General features: G+C 38.3%; 1 long non-coding RNA gene across 1 annotated transcript; it reads left to right on the top strand.

Annotated features, from left to right (window-relative positions):
• Positions 1-1,673: 1,673 nt before the first annotated feature.
• LOC104848911 lies at positions 1,674-19,991 on the top strand. The gene is made up of 5 exons (XR_776591.1): positions 1,674-1,769; positions 13,840-13,893; positions 14,628-14,711; positions 15,821-15,885; positions 19,866-19,991. It is a non-coding gene; the product is annotated as an uncharacterized LOC104848911 (long non-coding RNA).
• The last annotated feature ends 672 nt before the right edge of the window (positions 19,992-20,663 follow it).

The raw sequence follows: 20,663 nt of genomic DNA, 5'->3' as shown, positions 1-20,663 counted from the left end.
CTGTCCAGAATCACTTTGTACTGATGTGGATCTCCTTAAGGATTTTTTATTCTGTTCACTGTTATACTTGTCTACCATAATGTCTTGATCAGTGTAACTGTACCACAGGCCTGAATGTTAGAGAGATTTATTCTTTGTCAAGTTTATGTCAGCTTGTCTAGATATTGTGCTTTTCCATACACATTTTACAATAAGTCTATCTGTGTCTAAAAAAGGACATTGTTGATACTCTGATAGAAATTGAATTCCATTTGATATCTACTGTGAACACAATATAAATCTTCATTTACTTAGATTACCCTAGGATTTCTTTCATCAGAATTTTGTAGGTTCCAGAACAGAGTCTCTGTACGTGATTAGCTAAATGTATACCTGAATACTAACTGCTGCATTTCTTTGGGAGTGATTGTGAATGGTATTGTGTTTTTATTTTGGTTTCCACATGTTCCTTGTTAGTATGTAGAAAGGTTATTGATTTGTGATTATTGAATTTGCAGATATCACTTCTAAATTTTATGAGTGTTTCATATTTTTTGCTATCTCCCACACAATTATGTCCTCTGGAGAATAATATAGTTTCACTTTAAAAAATCTTATTACAATAACTAGAACTTGCAGCACCATGTTGAATAAGACTGGTAAAAGCATACATCTGTACTTTGTTCCTTATCATAAAAAGAAACTATTGAATTTTTCACAATTAAATGTAAGGTCAGCTTTAGGATTTTTGCACATGTTCTTTATCAAATCAAGAAGTTTCTTTCTATTATAAATTTGCTTAGAAATTTTCTATCATAAATGTATATAAGACTTTGTTAAGTGTTTCCTCTATGCCTGGTGATATCATCTTGTGAACTTTTTCTTTAGTCTGTTAACATGCTCAGTTATATGGCTTGCTCCATTTTCAAATATTTAACCAGTCTTGCGTAACAGGAACCAATATTACTTCATCATAATACATAAATGTTTTGTAAACATTGTTGGGTTCCTTTTGCTAAGTATTTGAAGAATTTTGTCTCTATGTTCAGAGAGATATTAGTCTGTAGTTTCTTTGCCTGGTTTCGATAGTGAGGTGATGTCACAAAATGAGTTTGACTATGTTTGCACCTCTTATAGTCTCTGGATTACAGCGTGTAAAATTGGTGTTAATTCTTCCTTAAAAGTGTTATAGAAAATCTCCAGGAAAACCATCTAAGTGGGGATATTTCTTCTTCAAGAGCTTTTCAATTAAAATTCTATGTACTTAGTGGTCATAGGACTATTCAGGTTGTCGATTTCTTCTTGGTTGAGTTTGGTATTTTGTGGTTTTTAAGAAATCAGTCCATTTCCTCAATGTTGTCAAATTTATGAGTATAAAAGTATTCATAGTATTTTTTATTAATCTTATTACAATTGTTATGCATAGTGATGCCTCCAGTTTTGTCATTAATATTAATTTGTGTCCTCTCTATTTTTGAATATTTATGAACAGTACTGATGTTTTAAAATAAAGGTATACAGATTTCTTTGATCTTCCCTACTGATTTTTTACTTTCAGTTTCAATGATTTCTGTCTTTTCATTACAATTTTTTGTTTGAGCTTATTTTGCTGTTCTGCTTCTAACTACTTAAGATGAGAACTTTGCTCCGATTACTGATCTGCTGACATTGCAACTCAGAAGCTCTCTGGTTGCACATGAACTGGGTGGAAGTTCAGCACCACCCGTGGACTTGCTGCGGTTTCCTCAGTTACAGGGAGGCACAGATCTGCACTGTCTCATTCTATCCAAGTAAGTGTATAAGAAAACCTCACTTCTGAGCCCTACTTGCATCAAAGAGGAGAGAAGTGGAAGACTGAATTGTGCCACGTTTGTGTCTCCTCCTTGTTGTCCGTCTGTGGACTCGCTCTGCTCACACTACCTAGTTAAGTCTGGTTGGGTGGCCTTAGATCCTCACATGGCCCCTGCATTCTGCTGACACTGTCCTGGTCAGTGTTATGTGTTTCAGCTTCCCTCTTGGTCCTGCCCACCAACTGCTACAGGAATAGTAGCAGCATCTTCTTTGTGGTGGGGACAGGATTCCCACTCAAACCCCAGAGATTAGAGCTTTATCATTTTATAAAAATGTACTTTTGACATCACTTGACATCGTAATTATTGCCTCAGCCCTGCACTCATTCTGAGAGAGAGAGATCTTTGTGATTCAGATTTCATAAAGAAATTGAAGATGAATTTAATCACCACTGCAGAATTGTTTCCTATTCCCTATCCAGTAGAATTATAAACTAGCAATATCCTTGGGACGGGAATAAAAAGATGAGGTAGATTAATGTTGTTTTGCCTTATCTGGGACTGTGTCAATAGAATATCACCAAATAAAAGTAAAATACATACCTCATTTAAATTTAGAATTGAACTTTTCCATCTGAAGTTTAGTCAGCAGCTGGATGAACTAGAATAACAAACCAATTAGTGTCCTGAAACATGAAAAATCATTCACTGACGTTGATGAAAAAATGTGCTAACGCTGAATTGCTGATTTGAGGTTGTGTCTGAAGTGTCCCTGGCTCGTGCAAATAAACTGTGTGTTTGATTTCAGTCTGGAAGCCTGGCACAACCTAAGTGGAATGAATGTTGTTTGATTATGGTGATAGCAAAGCAATGAGAAAAGTTTTAAAAAAAATCCTTTTGGGGGCAATATTTTAACTAAAACAAATATGACCCATTATACAAAAATGTAGGGGCTGCAAGTATTCAAGTGACAATCAAACTAAATTCTATTTGTGTTGGGTCAGAGAATCTTTCATTTAAGCAAATAGAGTCTTTAAATAAAGATTAAAAAGTTCAGAGAGATTTAAAATACTAATTTTGACATTTTAATTAATTTCTTCAAAATACCATATTTTGTTCCAGGTTATCTCTAAATAATGCTTAATGGTATCTAAGCAATGGTATCTCTAAACAGTACTTGAGAGGCGCTATTACAGTGTACATAGTGTTGGATACAGACTTTTATGTGATTGAATAATCGTCATATCAAATTTCTTTATTTTTTTTACTGTGTATATTTTACTATCATTTCAATAGCCTTATGATCTTGTAACTCTTAAAATTCAACTTGTTTCTACGTAATTGTTTTTACCTTCATTTAAAAACTTGTTCAGCTTTCATCAAAGCCTAGTTCCGAGCCTTGTTTATTCCATTTTCCTTTCCTCCTCACTTGTAGGTATTTACCTAGCTGAATGTTTGCAGGAATTATATCTTTTCTCTATTACCACACCTTCACTCCATTTAGTTTCTCACCACCCCTCACCCAAAGCCACAATTATCTTCTATTTTCCTGTCACCCGTCCTGCCCACTGACCAAAACAACCTCTACAACACTGCTCTAAAATTAGATCCTAGCACCAGGAGTCCTGGAATTATGCAGAGTTGTTTTCACCTGGCTTCACAAAATAGTATGCATAAAAGTGGAACATGTTTGTTAAAATGGACACCTCCAGATAAACAGATTTCTTGTGAATTAAAAACAAAGGACTTCATTTGCATTTTTTTTTTTTTTGGTTAATCTGTGCTTGGTGCAACTCTCCTAGCATCTTACTTCCTATGCTGCTTCTAAGATGATACCTTTGTTTTTCTCAAGGAGGAGCAGCACAGTGCAATTTACTAAGAATGTTAGCCTTGGAGCCAAACAAGAAACAGCTCAAACATCAAACCTAACCGAGCTTTCCCACTGTCCACGGTGGTGTACATTTAGCTTTTGGTCTAACCCATCTTGATTGTGTCTCCCTTCTCTCTTTTCCCTTAAGGAGAAGGCACAAAGAAGGAAGCGACTAGATTTACAGAGCAACATCTACTTAATAATAAATACATGGATCTATCTAGCAACACCTTGTGAAAAGGAACAGGAGACAAAATATATAAGGGAGCAATTATTATCCTTCTGCTTCAGCCCACCAGGAGAATAAGGAAATAAACCCTGCCTAGAAATGTGTTCCTGTTCTTAATATTCATTCATAAAGTAACAGCATTTTACTTGGGCTTTGATAGAAAGCAAAACAAAACAATACAAAAGTGATAAGAGTTAATGACCCATTTGGATTTAGATCAGGTTTTAAATTCTAAATCTTCTATTCCACATGTTTACAAGTTACATAAAATCTTTGTACTTGGTTTTGCCATCTTTTATAATTGGGCTTATAATAACTGTAGCTTCAGAAGTAATTGATAATAACAATACTGCTTAAAATTTGTTTTCAGTTCAGACTATCAGAATAAGCTAAGTGATTTACACACTTCTTTTCATTTTATGTTCCAGCAACATTGCAGGGTAGGTTCTGTAATGATCAAAACAAGGAAATTTAGGCATATCTTATCTAACCTAACTTAAGTAAAAGTTCGCAGATGTGCAATTCAATTCAAATGCAGGACTATGTGATTTTGGAATGTGAGTTTGAACTTCCATACAATACTACACTGGATTAAATGATAAAATCTACATGAATGTACATGAATGTAGCATGTGCTAAGTATATGTCACTTTCTTTCTCTTCCACATGTGTGTTTATAATATTACTAGCTGTCTTAGTCACTTTCTCATCACTGAGACCAAATTATCAAACACCCACACCAGAAAGAGGAAAGGTTAATGTAGACTCATGGTGATGTCCACCATCAGCCGGCTGGAAGGCAGGAAGTTATGATGGAAGGAAAGCTGCTCACATCATGGCAGGCAGGAGGCATTCAGAGAAAAAGAAGTGGGGAGGGAGGTACAGTCTTCGTGATCATTCCCCCAGTGATCCACCTCCTTCATCTGGGCCCCACCTCCCAAAAGTGCATTCAGCTCTGTTTCAGCCATTAGCAGAGTATCCACTGGTAAGTACAGCAGCCCCATAATTCAGTCACCTTCCAAAAGCCCCACGTCTGAGCACATGAAGCTTTGAGGGCACAGTCTCAACCCAAACCGTAACATTCTGATCCCACCTCCAAAAGAATCATGTGCATCTTTTAATGTAAAATGCATTGTCATCTCTAAGAGTTGTCGAGGTTTAAACAGTCTCAGGTTTCCTGAAAAGTCCAAGTCCAAACTTTGCTCTGAGATATAAGGCAAACTCTTAGCTGAGAGCACCTGCAAAAATAAAAAGAAAGTTAAACTCTTTCAACATACAATGACCTAGGATAAATCTACCCATTCTAAAGGGCAGAAATTGGGGGATAGAAAGGAATGGAAATAAAACAGGAAACTTACAAGTGTAAATCTTGCAGCTCCACGTACAGAACAAATAGTGAAAAGATGAGAATTTCAAAGGGCCAGGGTAGCCTTGCCCCTATATCATTGCTGGTTGCAGTGTTCATTGGTCAGTTGTTCTCACTGCTTGAATATTTTCTCAGGTTTTCCACATTCTTGGCATCTCCAACTTCCTGGGGTCTCCACTGCTCTTTCAGCTTTACTTTCACAGCTTCATGCATTACCCTCTCATGGGCACAGTGCCTGGACACCCAGGCCTTTTTCTGAAATCCAGAGGAAAGCTTCCCTGACCCCACAACTCTTGCCATCTGAATGCAAACCAGAACCTCATGGATGATGTCAAGTTCTGCTACCAGCTCCAGCAGTAGCCAGGCCCCCTTGGACAATGGCTGCAGAGGCCTCTTATGACTAGATGGCTGAGCACTGTGAACTGATCCAGGGTAATTAATGCTTTAGGCTGCTGCTCTGGATCAGCTGGATCAGTGTTCCCAGGGACTCTCTTCTCAAATGAAAGTTTTACAGATTTACACACTTGAGCCTTTGAAGGATAAAGTCTTGTTGATTTTTGAGATACCCTCAAGGCATCTGTCCTATTGTCATGATGCCAAGAGCTTGGCTTCTTTGTTAATCTTTTAATCTATAGGTCCCAATTTTACACTGTTCAATATTACACTCCAAACTTTACAGGAACTTCCTTTCTGGCTACTAGCAACAATTTTCAAATTATTCATCTTGGCTTTTTTGTCCTGCTTCTGACAGTAGATATGGTTAAAAGCTGCCAGAAGTACCCATGCCAGACAGAAACTGTGTTTCTGTCGGCATTCTGGTCTGGACCAGAATCTCCCATCAACCTTGGCTTACTGCATTATAAGGTTTCTCTAGCTGGCCTCTTATAACTTTCTAAACTCCTCCTGTGAGACAGTTTAAAAAGGCTTTTAAATTACATGGTCAGATATGACTCAGAATAATCACTCCATTGCTTGTACCAAAATACATCTTATTCTCTTTCTTGTTGTTGAGAAAAAATATCTAACACGCACAAGTTAAAGGAGGAGAGGTTTATTCTGGCTCAGAGTTATATTCCATGGCTGGCTGGATCCAAAATAGTAAGGCATGGAAGATGGGTCCAGGCAGAGGAGAGCTGCTCACATTAAGGTGGCCAGGAGACAGAGACTAGAAGGAGGGGCTGGAATAGGTCCTACCTCCCCACAGCATGTTCAATTCTGAATTCATTAATGGATGAACTGACTGGTGAGTGTAGCACCTCCATAATACAATCTCCTTTCCAAGGCCCTACCTCTGAGCACATGAAGCTTCAGGGGGACATTTTTTGATTCAAACTATATCAGTAGCTAAATAACGAAATAAAAATGATTTCTTTTGTTTTTAAGACTCACATATCAATACGTCTACTAAAGTTTTGAAATATTTTTAAAGGCCAAAGATTGAGCTCAGTGGGGCCATGCCTGCCTGGCAAGGGCAAAGTCCTGAGTTTGATCCCTGGCATATGCACACACACACACACACACACACACACACACACACACACACACACGATATTAAAAATGGACCAGGGAATAATCAAAGAGAATGTTTTGGAAAAAGAAAATCATTAAATGACTTTAAGAAGATGATACATATTGAGCAACAGGTGGGAGGTGAGGAAATACTTTGTCCCATACATAAATCTGTAGATTAAAAAGTTATTCTTATAAAGAAATATTTTGCATAATTATTTTCATTGATTTTACAGACACTTTGCTGCAAAGTTATTCATTTTCCAATAGATATTAAATGTCTAATTTCCCAAATAAAATTGACTTTGAGTGTAATAACCTAGTTTATTTCTATGAGCCATATTCCTGGGAACTCTTTAAAATTGAAAATGTTCAGTTCTTCATTAACAATCTGATTTACACATCCCTGGTGTTGTTACAGCCGCTTTATTTAGAATAGGTCCATTACCAGAAATGCTTTGGTGGAACCAGAAGCTAACGTTCTCTTGCTTCACTGGACATACACTGAACAACCAGAAATATTCACAACCAAAAATCCAACAAACAAAATGTTTAATAAGTACAATAAAGGCAACAAAATTAGATATTTCCAGATTTTTGGCAAGATACTATATTAATGTGCAGTCACTTATAAAACTAAGTGAATAGAACTTGCTATAATTGTTTCATTAACTTGCTATTTAGCAGTTCTACCTGGAAATGTTATGAATATAAATCTATTGCTCTTAGTAAAATAACAAATTAATCTCTACCTCTCTCCACGTATTACTAGTATCTGAGTTTAGATGCCATATTGTAGTTTCCTAAATATCTAATTCTAAACTATGCAGCATGCCACTGTTTTGCTATGAGAATAGGCTTGGCAAATCATTTGGCTAAATACTTTCATATTCTAACATAGATTCTCTGAGGCTTATGTTCAGGTTATATCTTGATTAACCTATCCTATTGTCGATAGTGTGCCTCAGTCCTTTTCCTTGTGACCAGTACACAATATCTGACACCCACAGCTTAAAGGAGGAAAAGTTTCTTTTGTCTCATTGTCTGTAGAGTTTTCAGATCATAGTTGGCTGGCTCCAAGGAAGAGGGGCATTGCAGAGGAGAAACAGTCCATGGTAGAGCAGGGCAGGCAGAAGGCAGCCTGCAATGAAGTAGCAGATGGCAGCTAGCAAGGACAGCAGTAGCCCTATTTCTGTCCCTTATAGTCTGTCCAGGCTGCATGCCCTTATGATGGGTAGCACTCACACCCAGGTGGGCCTTCCCATTAAGCACACCCAGAACAACGATGCCAGACTAATCAGAGGACTAATTTAATAACCACACACCCTTAATCCCACCATTACATAGCCCAGATCCTCTGAAAAGCTCCACCTATGACCACATGAGGCTTTGAGGAGACATCTAGACCCAGACATGAGACCTGTAGTAACCCATCTCTTCTGTCCAGATGTTAGCTCCTAACTGCAAGTCAGCTATGAGCCTCATAATCCCATCATCTTCTGGAGCCCCACCTAGAGCCAATGAGGCTCTCAGGGGACATCTAGGCATAAACCATAATGTAGTATAAACAGAAAAAGCTTTTAATGCATCTAGACTTCTGAACATCATAGCCTAGCAATATGGTGATACACTTCAGAGTGTCAGTTGTTCACCCTCGTGCTTTTGTGAAGGACTGGAAGATGTGGCATGATGCTACCAGCTAGCATTGTCAGAATGCCACACCACATTGGCTAGCCTGATGCATGCATTTGCTCTCTGTAGCTATTAGTGAGCACTACAGTCTGGGTAGCTGAAAAAGAGAGCAGGTTTATTTGGGATCACAGTTTTGGAGGCTGAAAAGTACAAGAGCATAGTAGTACCTGCATCTGCTCAGCTCCTGAGGACACTGTATGCCTTCAAGTCAAACAAAAGTCAGAAGACGGAAGCATGGAGAAGAACAAAACACAAGGGGCAGCCACTTTCTGAACACTAGCAAATGTAAGCCCAGTCATCTTCTCAATGAAATAATCACATTGTGAAGGCCTCACAGCCTCCATATGGTTATGTGGGGGATGATATTTCAGCATGAGTTTTAGAGGAGACAAACTATTTTCAATCCATACCACACGAGAAAACATCAAAACTCAAAGTAGTTTCTACTAATCCACCTCACATTCACACCCTCCTCATGTTAAAAATCTCATAAATTCAACAACCATAATTTGAGGACTTCCAACACACTGTTTCTGAAAGGTTATGTCAGCGATCACCTCAGAATCTAACCTTGCTCTATATTCACCAATAAAAACTCAACCTGTTTGCATTTATTTGTCCATAACATCTATAAAATATGAATAAAGGAATTTCTGAAAAGAGAGGTTAATAATGGTTAATGCAGCCATTATTTAGAAATACTGAGGATTAATAATATGGTGAATTGTGCTGCTGTGGAGGCTGCATCCTTCTCTGTAATTCATTTTCCTCTTATCTCTTGGTAATGGATCCTAAATCCCAAAATTAAAACTGAAAACAGGGTTGGCTTGCTACACTGGCCACATGACTAATTTGGGGCCAGTGGGGTGCAAGTTGAAATGAGTCCAGGATCTGTCTGCTTCCTGGGCCCAAGCTGCCTGTCCTGGACTGCACCCTGTCTTGCTCCCCAGCAAACAAGAACGCAGACATGGGGGACCAGCTTCAGCCATGGAGACCATGGCAGGGCAGAAAGGACTAAGTCCTGGTATGGTCCTGAAGCACGGCTTACTCACCCACCTAGGTCTATTAAATGACAAACACATTTTTTTCCCGAGTGACCATTTCTTTAAGCAGCCATAATTTTAGATTTCTCTGTCACAACAGTTTAACCTGCACTGGATTTTACAAATGTTCCCTCCTTTAATCTCCAAAATAGGCAGCTGTTGTGAGTGCTATCTCCACGTTACTTACTCCCAAGACAGTTGACTAGGTAGTGACTGAGGGATTCAGCTCATGTATAGTGGAAGCAACTTTTCTCATTATGAAAAGCATTCCTTTTTAAACCACCATATGACCTTACTTTTCTAACTTTATCCCCCCTCCCTTTCCCAGGTAATTTGCTCTTGAATATATTTTCTCTTTGGGCCTTAGGTGTCTCTATGACCCCCCTTCAGCGGTTCTCCTCAGTCATTCCTGAATTCAGCATTTCCTCAGTAACATATCAGTGATCTCTAAGGAAACTTCAATCTCAGTTGTTTCTCTCACAAATGCTGACGTCGATTTCTTCCACGCCACCTCATTTCCCACTCCGTGGGTATATACTGGATATTGATATTGTCATCATCAGCAACTGAGCTCTTAGATCTACATTTCAAATATCTTAATATCTACCCTTAACTTTCCATACTTCTAAGATATTTTCTTTAAACACATATTCTTTAATTCTTCAACCTCACTGAGACAAACCGTGGATTCCACCCTCTCTCAGTGCTAGAGGTAATCAACTTACATGGAGAAAAAGTTTATTTTGGCTTGCAGTTGGAGGTTTGTGTCCATAACCCAATTACTCTGGAGCTTTTCTCTCTAAAGACCCTGTCCTGGAGTCGCTGAAACAATCTGCACTTCTACATCTGGTCCTCCTGGTTTCTGAGATTATCTCCAGTCATTTTTCTTACTGTCCTGGTACAAAGTGCTTGACTTTTATTTGATTATTTTATTTTATTTTCTGCAGTTCAGGGAATTGAATCCAGAGCCTTTTCACTGAGTTACATCCCCGGGCCTACCTATTTTTATTTTTTATTTTGAGATAGGTTCCCACCAAGTTGCTCATTTGCCCAGCCTGATCTCACACCTGCCTTGATACTCCTACCTCAGCCTCCCAAAATGCTGGAATCACAGGTACTGTGCGACTGTGCCCAGTTTTGGTTTCTTTTTAACAGTGCCAATTTCTTTTAGCAACTATGCCCTAAGTGGCTGCACCTTTAAACCTATTTTTTTTTTTTTTGCCAAGCTGTGAATTTTTCAAATCTTTCTACTGCTTTTTGCTTCTGTAAATTTTCCTAAAAGCAGCCAGTAATAGCAATGCTGCTGTCTGAGTACTGTGCCAGCTTGAAATTTCCTATGCCAGATAAACTCTTCTGTTACCTTTAAACTCTGCCTTGCAGAAAGTTTTAAGGCCTCAGAAAATGCATCCAAATTCTTTGCCATGGTGTAAAAAGTATTGAATTCTCAACATGGCCCAATTTTCAGCATGGTCCTTATTCACTGCAACTCCATGAGCATCACTATAGCTGTGTTACTGTCAGCATCCTGTTGGCCCTCATCAGAGTTACCCTTTTATTCATCAGAGTTAAAATCCAGCCATCACATTCCAGGGGTTCCCTGGCTTCCTCCTCCACACTTTTCCAAAGTCCTCCTGGAAACAGTTCTCAAGACTCTTCCGTATCATCTCAGGTACAGTCACAGCCATGACCCCAATCTCAGCAGCAACTTCCTATTACTGTAACAAAATACCCGAGGCAGCCAGCCGTACAAGATAAAAGGTTTCTTTTCCCTCACAGTTTTGGAAGTTTTAGTCCACTACTGGGAAGACCCATGCATTTGGTCTTATGATGTGGCAGGACACCGTGACAGGAAGTGCACCCTGAAGCAGAGTTGCTCACCTCAGGGTGCTCAGGAACCCAAGAGGCCAGGGTCTTATTAACCTCTTTAAGGGCATCCTTCTCCCATCACCTATTTGGCCTCATCTCTTTGGACACCAAAACACCATCCCAAAGCACCAAGTTGGGTGCTCCATCCTTACAGCAACTTTGAGGGCAAGGAACAGAATTATAATTATAATTCCACCTCAGCAAATATCCCTAGCTCGCTTGCTTCTCCCTCCTGCTGTTGTATCACCTAGTATATCCCCAATAATAGAGCCAATCAGGGATTCACTCTGCTGGGTCTGCACCTAAGGAAATACTGCCAGAGGAAATCACATAGCACTTGTTTCACTCTAAAGTCACAGTGACCAACTTCAAACAAATCTCTGGTTCTGCACTTCAGTTCCGCTGTGTTTTCCTATGAAATTTATTTCTCACCCTCTAAAATAATGATTTCACACCTTGTCCTGTCTGCACCCATCTGCTCCTACTTCCTCCTATTGTGCCAGACAAAATATCCCTCCCATTTTCTTTGTCTATTTAGGTTGAACACTTTTCATCTTTGTAAGAATGTGACTCTTTTAGCACACCTATCCTGTCATCATCTCTTTCCTTTTTAAAAATCTGTGCTTCAGCCAATCAGGAGAATACTGTGTCAGGAGCCTCCTTTTCTATAAGGTCATTTTCTCCTTTCTGCTCTTTATAAAAGTATAAAACCCACCAGAAAGTTCTCCCCTGGGTCCTACATCATGCGTCCCCTGGTTTCTTTGTTGTTTGTTTTGTTGTGTTGTTTATTGAGACAAGATCTCACTATGCAGTTCAGGCTGGACTTGAAACTATGTAGCCCAGATTGGCCTTGAACTTGCAATGATCCTCCTGCTTCAGCCTCTTGACTGCCGGGACTACAGGCGTGTGCCACTGGGACCAGTAGCCCCCTTGTTTCTACACATTTCTTTACTTCCTTTCCACTGTCACGTATTTTGCAAGGATTGTCTGTAGTTCCTATGTCTTCCCACCTTCTTTATTCTGTTAACTTTTCTCATCAGTCTGCTCTCATAACACCACTGGAAATGATGTTTCTAATTTTTGCAAGATATTCCTGTTGTAACTAAATTTTAAAGGGGTTAATTTCCGTGCTTGTCTTATTGGACGTTAAGTCATCTTTCAACATAGTTTATTGCTCACATTTTGAACAACCCTTTTATCAATATTTATATAACTGAGTGTCTTAGTTCTTGTGAGGAGGAAAGGATTATTTTAGCTCACAGCCTGGCTTTAAGGTAGGGAAGGATGGCAGAGGAGCATGGTAGAGAGGACCTGCTCAGAGCATGGCAGGCAGGAAGAGAACACGGATGGAGAGAGAAGGGGAGGGAGGGAGAAACACCCGTGCAGGCCATGATCCCCAACCAGGCTCCACTCCCAGTGTCACGCTTAATTCATCACTGGACTAATCCACTGCCGAGTGCCATACTTCTGAGGCCCAATCACCTCTAAAAACCCCACCTGGGAGCACACTAGGCATGGGAGACATCTAGATATAAACATAACGCTGTGCTGTATTGGTGTTCTTCTGAATGTTTTAGCTCTTCTTTTCTCCATTCAGCAATTGACATTCTGTGTGGCGCTCAGTCCTTTGTTGGATATAGCTTTTATATTTTCTGGCTATGTAATCTTAGCACATCCTGATGATTTGAAAATAATCTCTATGCTATATATTCTTATATTTACATCTACATCATGGACCTTCTTTTTGAGGCTCTTCTTGTAAAGAAAGAAGAATTTTTTTTACTTTTACATAATTCGTAAGCAATGCAGATTTAGCATTTCCTAAAATAAAACTATTATGTTTCCTTCCAAGACTGTTTCTCATCCAGTCTTCTCTCGTTTCCCCGCAATGGCAGTACAGTCCCATCGGTTGCTCCATTCGGGAACCTGCTGGTGCTCTCCCGTAATTCCATCCCTTTAGATCCACTTCCAGTTCAAGCCTCATTCCCCTGGTTCTGTGTAATGCATTTCAAGATGTCTGCTCCTCTCTGTTCTCGTTGCTTTTACCCTTGTGGAAGTCACCGTCATCTCCAACTTTGTTAGAATTATCTCCTCACCTGTCTTCACAGCTTCACAGCACTCTCAGAATCTTTTCACTGAACCCTTATCCCAATGGTAATGTTTTCTACTGTAACACTCTAAGGACATCTACTCTATTTTCAAAAGCCTTTCTGAAATGGACTTTCTAAAATTTTACTGATTTTTAGTAATACGTTTAGCAGTAGATCTTTCTTTCTTATGACTTCCTACCAGCCTTCATGGTGTATAAGTTACCTGCCTGGCTTAGAGTATTTAACATAAAAAAGCATTGTGGACTTTGCTCAGATTTCAGAGTAATTTAAGAGGAGAAATGCTAATGAATAGAAAGCTTTGTAGACAATTTATTTGACAAATAAAACTTCAGTTTAGTTATTCAAGGTGAAAATTAATGAAAATTTTTTTTTCTGATTATTCAGGTCACATTCAAATTGCAGCTTGTGCTTAGCTGTGAAATAGGAGCAAAATCCAGGGTATGCAACAGTTTTCATACTACTATTAAATACTGTACTGTGCTATTTATCTCTTCATTGTAATTTCTTACTTCAGATCAAATCCCGCCAAGAGCCCTAGGGGATGGGGTTAAAGCCAATACGGATTAAAGTTCTTAGAAAACTATTCACGACACAGAGTACATAATGGAGTGTATGCTCCGCACAAAGCAGTATTAAAAATTCAATTTGATTGATAATATGTGTTACTGAATGTCATACTGGAATGGTGCTGCTCTGCTAATAGTAATGAAATGTCTGCCTTGCTTATATAAAAAGCTTTATAATTTGGTTGAAAAGATCTGTCTAAAGTCAAACCTGGACTCAGCAGGACTGCAATTTTATTTCACTACTTTTCAAAAATACACTCATCTCTTTGTTGACAATTGTAAACAACATGGACATTAATGCTTTAAGGGTCGTTTTTAAGCGAAGGTGTTTTGCCCAAGCTAATTTGACTATCTCTTTCTATCATCATTAAAAAAAAAAAGAGTTTGGAATGATCTCTTCCTCCTACAGTTTAGTTATGTGTAAACCAAATGTTAGAAAACACCTAGAACCTTCAGTGACTGCAGCCATGGGACGCTTGAGCAGCAATGCCCAGGTCATTGCCTCTCAATGACGGGACCCACAGCAACTGTGAAAAAAACTAAACAGACAATGTCTATTGTCTTTCTGAGTCGCTAAATTTGAATTACACTGTTCGGTCGTAACAGGATAAAGACTATGCCAGGCATTCAAAGAAACCACCTTGGAAGTAGGATCTGTCAACACCCCACTGCTGCTGCTGCAAAGACAAGGTACTTCATGGAGTCCCGTCCAAATGGCAGACTAGTGAACCAAATAAATGAATATTTTTAAGAGACAAAGTTTCGGAATAATATGTTGTCTAGCTAGGACTTTTGGTGATAAAGTCATATATGTTACTAATTTCAGCAAGTTTACTGTACAAAGGCAGACAAAATTTCACGGGTGATATTCTGTGGTGATGAATTAATTGGGCTACTGGAGTAGAGACGTGCCTGACCCAGACAGACTGACGGTAGGAACTCTGAGATGGCAGCTTTCCCAGTGAAAAATATCTGAGCCTTTTAAAATAAGAACATTTTATTCTGATATTTAGAAATGTGGCATGTCCCTACGAGTGAGTATTATCTACTTTTTCATTCCTCACTCTCCTTGGAAGTCCAAGTTTATAGCTTTCCATAAATACTGTTATAACTATGTTCATACAAATGCAATCTGAACCATTGGTCATACTGTAGTCACAGAACAAGTCAATACTTGACAGGAATAAAGACCTTTGGTATCTCTGATTAAATTAAAACTTATATTCTAGCTTTTGCTAGTCATCATCATAGATATGGACAAAGCATTTCAGCCCACTGTATCAAATCCAGGATGTTTCAAATGAATTTAAAAATATATGTTATTATCTTCAATAAGTGAGAGCATTAGTTTAAAAATGGCCAGAATTTGATATTTCCTAAAATCATCACTTTTTGGTACTTTCAAATGTGCTTTTAAAAAATGACACATTTTTTGGATATTTTCTAAAACAGAATAGATTTTATAAACAATATTTTTTTATTTTTTTTACTTTTTTGGTGGGGCAGGGTCTCAAACTCACTATGTAGCACAGGCTGGCCTTGAACTTGCAGTGATCCTCCTCCTCCGGCCTCTGGAGTGTTGGGATTATGGGCGTGAACCACCATGCCTGGCTCAACCTTTTATTTTTAAGAAATAATTATAAAAATTGACTTAACAAAAAAAAAAAAAGAAAAAAAAGAAAAGAAAATAATCCAAGACGTTTTTGCTGACAGCAGAAAAGGATTCAGAATATTTGTTGTTGGACTCTTTCTTGAATTCCTAAGGTTCTCCCCTCTCTTTCTCCCACTGACTTTTCTAGGCCATTCCGATCTTCCTGGTTGGTGTAAATAAGTGTGAGGAAACCAGTCCAAGGACCCAGCCACCGTAAGTACTCTGATCCCAAAGCAGCTTACACGGGTCACCAAGAAAAAGAGCTTCTACCATTTCTCAGATAGAGAGTTCTTCAAGATATCGAGACCAATAACCATGTAGAGTTGATGAGACCGGGTAGGTGTGCGACTCTACATTTACCACATGCACTGTTCTTAGGGAGGGCCTTGTGTTAGTCACTGTCCTCTTCTCTGGAAGAAAATAGCCAACACCAGCAACTTAGAGATGAGAGGTTTCTCTGGCTCACACTTTGGAAGCTTCAGTCCTTGCATGGTCAGCTTGCCCAGGGCAGAAGTGGCATGGTGGAAGGGCCTGGCCAGAGGAAATCTACTCAGGATTTCCAGCCAGAAATCAGAGCTTGAAGAGAGGAGCCCAGCAGGGAGAAACGCTCTTCTCGTTCTTGCTCCCTGTGAGCTGTGTCTTCCAACCGCACCCTATCTCTTAATAGCAAGTCAGCTCTAAAGCCCTGTAACCCTGTAACCTTTCAATAGCCCTACCTTTGAGCTTATGAGGCTTTGGAAAGATATCTAGATATAATGAGTAACAGCTGTAGAGAAACATACACATATCATTCACTAGGATTTATGAAGCACAGGTTTCAAATTAAGAATTCTTTATACAACCGAAGGTCTTTCACTTACTACCTTAGTAGTTGTTGAAGGTACAGATGTTGTAAGTCTTCAATTTCTTCACTTGTAGGTAGTCTCATTCAACCTAATAGTGTTACCATAGAGAATGAGTCTTCCTTTCTGGACAGTCAGGAGAGCACATGAGAAGTTCAACCTTAGCCACGTCTTAATCGTGTCTGTTGCATACCTGTCATGTTGCATACTCACTTTTATAACTTCCAGAACATATAACTTTATGTAGTCCCTCCCCGCTTTTTTTGCCTATTTCTTTGAACATCCTGGTGGAGCATGCACTTGCTACAGAAATCCAAAACCATCTGATTTTACCTGATTAACTTTAATGCTGAAGCTTCTTCCTGATATCAGAATCTCCTTTTGGTAAATTCTGTTGTGAGGATTTCTTTTTAGCTGCTCTAAGACAAACAAATATTTATTTAACAGAAATTTCATGCAAGAATTCAGATTTTAATGGAAAGCCCATAACAACGAGGTTGTCCTTATTATTACAGATGACTACAATATAGTCTAAAATGGTTGTGATGAATTATCATGAGGCCATCTTTCAGCCAGTGGGAAAGGGAGACGAGAAGGCATGCTCTCTACTGGCAAAAAACTAAGTTATATTGTTTCACTTGAAAACAAAGGAGACTCAGAAAAACAGACTGTTTTAGTTACTTTTCTCTGAGGCAAAATACCCAACACCTACAAGTTAAGGGAGAAGAGGTTATTTAGTTCACAGTTTGTAGAGGTTTCATTCCATAATCGACTAGCACCAAGGTAGAGTGGCACGGCAGAGGGGCAGCACAGAGGAGAAACAGTCCATGGCAGGCAGAAGACAGCGAAATAAGCAAGCAAGGGACAACCACATCTCTTTCTATCTCTTATTTTGTATTTAGGCTTCTTAAGGCAGGTAGCACCCACACCCTTACTCCTGGTGGCCTTGATCCTAGCGTTGAATCATGAATCAATTCCAGCATCACACACTCTATATCAAGTTACCTCTGAAAAAAACCCACTTATGACTGCAGGAGGCTTTTGTGGGACGTCTAGACACTAACCGTAACACAAACCTTAGCTAGAATGTGTGTCATGCCAAAGCTGGAGTTTCAATAACTAAAAAAGAAAGAAAAAGGGGCAATGAAAACAATCTGAACCTGTGAAAACAAAATATAGAATTGCAATATTCTATTTCGAGGTGTAATTTCTGAAAAGGTTATTTTACATAGTAAATGCTGAATCAATATTGTTGAATAGCTATTAGAATAGGTGTTTAAATAGAATAAAAAATGTAATTGTCTTTCCTTCTGAGACACAGACTTCCAAAATTCTCTTTAGACTCTTCTGATATCAAGGAACAGAAAATTACCTGGGAATCTTATAATTCCCAGAGAGGAAGGAAGTAGAAATAGAAATTTCAAGTGAAAAATTAAGTTACTGTGCATGTCTCAGGCAATATACTGTTTCAGAAGTTGATACTTGCCTACATTGGCTCTATGTATCCCTACCATTAACTCCTGTGACACTTGGACTTGGCTGATTTTTATATATTCATATTCAGATAATAAGTAAAACTTTAATTTTTATCACAACATCCCAGGTGTAGCACATTCTATTAAAATCTTTCCTATTTTAAATTTCTGAGGTTGGAATCATCCTAAGCCAACTTTCCCCTCCTAACATCTCCGGCTATTTTGGGCCAGCCTATATGGGTTTCTCTGTTAAGTATTTGCTTGTGGCTTCGCTATCATTGTCATGTGTCATTTTTTTTTAGTCTCATATAGGAAAAAGCAAAGTTCAAAAGGCTATGTTTGTCAAGGGGTAGCTGTTTTATCAAAAATGACAGAGGATAGATCAGGTGGGAATAAATGCCAGTCTTGCAGTCTGAAGTCATTTGCCAGCAACATCAGTAATCATCACACTGTCATTATCATCAATCAAGATCATCCTTAGAAATCTGACATTAACTTCACACTTAATGGAGGGGACTTCATGAGACAGTCATTTTAAAGCATCAGTGCAAATAGCAAAGTGAATGAGTTTAAGACTACTGAAAAGCTGAATAATTGCTTAGATTCTGATACTTTAGAAGGATTATGTAATAAAACAGGAAGTTGGAGAGGCCGTTATTAAGCTTAAGAGACTGCAAAGGAAACAAAAACAGATAAATGCAAGGATATTAAGAGAAAAGAAGGGGCGAGTTAGAAAGAAAGGAATATATAATCAAACAAGTGCTGTAAAACATCTATAAAAAGATAAATTTCAAAAACTCTCAGCAGCCAGGCATGCCTGTAATCCTAGCACTTGGGAGGCTGAGGCAGGAGGATCACCATGAGTTTGAAGCCAGCCTGCAATATACAGTGAGTTCAAGTTCAGCCTGAACTACATAGTAAGACTCTGTTTTGTTAAAAAAAATATAACAAAATAAAACTTTTAATAAATTAGCTTGAGCATCACTTAATGAAAGCAGAAAGACAAAGCACAGAAAAATCATTTTCATAGAATTCTATTGAAGGAATTTTTATAGTGAGTAATATGAAAATTTCAATATTTGGGGTTTATATTAGCCCAAGAAACAAGAAGGAGGGCATGCTATTCATAGACAACTTCTATTAGAATAATCTCTACATGTTTTTTGTATGTCTAATATGGGTCAAGCACACATTGGTTTGTGTGTGTACACATTTGCAAATATTAAGTGTTCTTTGAATGTTTATCTAGAAAGAGACACAATTGTCTGAGAAATTTTCTCTTATATACTTCTTTTCTATAATTGTTAAGCAGAGGCATAGTTCTGTGGCAAATCTTGAGCTAATATAATGACCAATGGAAAAAGATTAGATATACCAGTGCCTGAAACATTGGTATTATTAAGGAATATTGCAAGTTTTTATTTATTACATACTTATAGGCAGTCAATCAATGAAATGTTTAATAGATAAAAGTTCTCTAACAACCTGTTCACAATTTGAGAAGAAAGGCAGAAATTTTGAAAATAAATAGGTTATGTAGATATTGCCATGATAAATTTTTCATGTCAAGATAGCTGGCCACATTATTCTAGAAGTTTCTAGAGGATATTATTGGATGTGATAAGCAATTAAATCAGTGGACTTTGAATAAACCAAATTATCCTCCCCTTTAGAACTGCCCTTTATTCCCAATTTTGTAAGACAGCTTTAAACTTGGTCTTGTAACCAAAAAAAAAAAAAAAAAAAAAAATCTTTACTTACAGAATGCTTTTCCAAACAGTCATATTTGATGTTGGTGTTGGATGTTGGTGACAGATTCTTTATAGAGATGGATAATTTCTTCGAAACACATTTTTTTTCCATTGCCATAACCCAGGTACAGATGGTGGTTGTACAAGAATCTATGTTAACTCCAAAATGCAGAGGTTTCACAGGACCTCAAAGTCTCAAGACATTTCCACCAGTACAGAAGTCTTATCAGTATCATTCCTGAAGCTTTCCACCATTCCACACTGGTACTATGGCTCAGTAAGTGTTTGCTTACTAGCAGGTTAGTACATATTTGCTTCTCCTCTGATATGCTTGGTGGTCAGAAAACAAGTTGAGCTAACGTCAGCTGAGGCACACAGAGGCCAAGTAACTTGTATACTCACAATAGCAAGTGTTGATACTTAGAGATTGTTCCTTCACTCCACCACGCTGGCTGTATGTGCATGGTCTCAGAATAGGTCATAGGTATTTGAGGCAGATAGGCAGGAGATAAGGCAAAAAGAATGCATGTTCATCTATTGTTTGTACCACTACACACATGTAAAAGCACTCATGAATGTACACGTGAATGCACAATCAACAAAAATACTCTTCTTTACTTCTGTGAATAATGTTAGGACATGCAGAATACTCCTGGGAGATTGTCTATAATTTGACAGATAGTAAAGCAATGGTCTGTAGCAAAATAAAAACTAGAATCTAAACAATATTCTCCAATATTTTGAATGGAGTACAGTCTGCCACTGTGACAAAAAGTAATGATGGTCGATAAATGGCTTACCAAGTCATATTCAAATTATTTATTTGGGAAATTAAATTATAATAGTTATCTTGGTCACTTTATCATTAAGTGAAATAGGCAAACAATGAAATAATTTGATTTCAAGCCATTATTTAATGATCC

Source organism: Fukomys damarensis, unplaced genomic scaffold (assembly GCF_012274545.1).
Source record: "Fukomys damarensis isolate Sample0158 unplaced genomic scaffold, DMR_v1.0_HiC HiC_scaffold_33, whole genome shotgun sequence".
NCBI classification, from domain to species: domain Eukaryota; kingdom Metazoa; phylum Chordata; class Mammalia; order Rodentia; family Bathyergidae; genus Fukomys; species Fukomys damarensis.
The sequence above is the reverse complement of the archived record's forward strand: the minus strand, read 5'-3'. Positions and strand labels throughout refer to the sequence as shown.